Source organism: Bactrocera tryoni, unplaced genomic scaffold (assembly GCF_016617805.1).
Source record: "Bactrocera tryoni isolate S06 unplaced genomic scaffold, CSIRO_BtryS06_freeze2 scaffold_868, whole genome shotgun sequence".
Taxonomy (NCBI): Eukaryota; Metazoa; Arthropoda; class Insecta; order Diptera; family Tephritidae; genus Bactrocera; species Bactrocera tryoni.
The window spans coordinates 7,600-9,482 of NW_024396518.1; the positions used below are offsets into that span (position 1 = coordinate 7,600).

Here is a 1,883-nt window from a genome sequence, read left to right on the forward strand (position 1 = left end):
GAGCAATGAAGGGGTGTGTATATAATTAGGCGCTATGTTCTCACAGAATCAGTGCTCGTATAGTGAAAATAAAAAGTGAAGTTTTTGAGTAAAGTGTAAAAGTGAGAAGTGATATGGAGTCATAAACAAGTAAATCTTCTACATACATACATATATGTATGTTATATAAAAAATTTTATATCCTTATTTTTATTAATTATAATTATAATTAAAAATAAAAATACTTATGAACAAATTAAATGAAAAAAGTTTTCATCAGTGAGTTTTATTCAATGCTTAATCTGATGTACATACATACATATTCGATTTACCAATGAATGCAGTGTTTTAAAAATTTGCTTTCCCACTTGAAAGAAATATAAAAAAGATAAGGAACATTTGACTAGCATAGAAAAAAAGTTCTGCGAATTTTAACGGCATGATGTGAAGCTATAAAGTAAAACAGCAAAATTAGGATTTATTAACACATACAATTTTGCAACTGCTCTTACCTTGGTAATTTATTTTATTAGTTGAATATCCCGCTTAAACTCCTTTGCTAATTAATGAATTTGTAGTGAAAAATTTGAATAAAGTATGTTAGATGTAGTGAAATGTTGGACTTTTGGAATTTTTTAACTTTAAGTCGAATAAGAACATTTGCGGTACCTATGATCTGGTATATGTATTTTTTAATCAGGAAGACTTCCTCTTTCCAACGGCACCTTCAGATCGCGGCGCCAAAGAAATCCGAATTTTGCCTATTTAATTAAATAAATATTAATAGGATAAAATGATAAGATTTTTTACTATCTTTCATGTTATTTATTACTTTAATTTATTTTTCTTTAGCAACGCTGCACTTATACATATTTTCAACTTCTTTATACCGTTAAATCATTCCATAAAATAAGTCATGTGTTTCAGACTTATTTTGTCACTTCGTCAGCAGATCGCTTGAAATCTTGAATTGGCACAATATTAACGATTCCAATTAAATTTTTTTCAAATTATACATTTTTTTGTTTGCTTTACTAGAAACTAGTTTGCAGAAACTTTACATGCTAGGAGGGAACATGGGTACGTGCAAATTTTTCGCAATAGCATCAATTACACATACATACATACAAGCACTTAAAAAAACGTTTCTGTACACCTGACAACAAAACAACAAATTATATTTTATTGCTTGCTACTAGAAAGAATAACAATATATTCACCCACCAACACACAGCTTTAGTCACTGGCAGGATATTTGTGTGCTACCGAGTAAGCATAGAAAAGCCGTTTAAAGGACTCACGACACTTATTTTCAGCTGCGCCACGCGTCAGTCGATAGCTTAACGCGTCCAACCAACCAATTATTCTGGCCAAGGAAAACAAAACCGGCAACCGGCAAAATGCACGCTCGTGCTCTTGCCACACAACAACGACTGGATGCGTATGCATATCCGTCCTCCTGCAACAGAAAGGCCAGAAGCTCTGCTTTGAATCAAAAATTTTACGAAAAGCACAAGAATTAGACGCGTAATCCATTACTCACTTGTCTCTGTATTTTACCGTAGACACGTTAACACACACTAAACTGTGCCTTTGTATAACAGTTGTTTAAATAGAAAGTGCAGCAGGCGCTAGCTGGACCATAGGAAATTCGCGGTTAAACTTTCATACCATATGTTGCTTATGCAAAACATTGTTATGCTGGTGGGTGGAAGCAAGGGTTGAATTGTTGAGCGCAAGACTTCTCAATAAAGCGCTCATTGACAGTTTTCAATTAATACCGTTAAAGTTCTCTAATCTAAATTGCCGGAAAGTGTGCGAGTGCCAGTAAGTTCTCGTGAGTTTTCAAATAGCTGAATCCGCTAAATGTGGAGGATAGAAGCAAGTGTTGATTTGCTGAGTGC

The 1,883-nt window shown here is 33.6% G+C and overlaps 1 long non-coding RNA gene across 2 annotated transcripts; it reads right to left on the bottom strand.

The window, feature by feature from the left end:
* Positions 1-301: 301 nt before the first annotated feature.
* Positions 302-1,611, bottom strand: LOC120782010. Of its 2 annotated transcripts, none has more exons than XR_005706203.1 (4): positions 1,523-1,611; positions 1,204-1,461; positions 492-740; positions 302-429 (listed from the first exon to the last, which is right to left on the bottom strand). It is a non-coding gene; the product is annotated as an uncharacterized LOC120782010 (long non-coding RNA). The 2 variants fall into 2 exon arrangements; XR_005706204.1 differs by having other exon boundaries at positions 1,204-1,438; positions 1,523-1,553.
* Between the last annotated feature and the right edge of the window lie 272 nt (positions 1,612-1,883).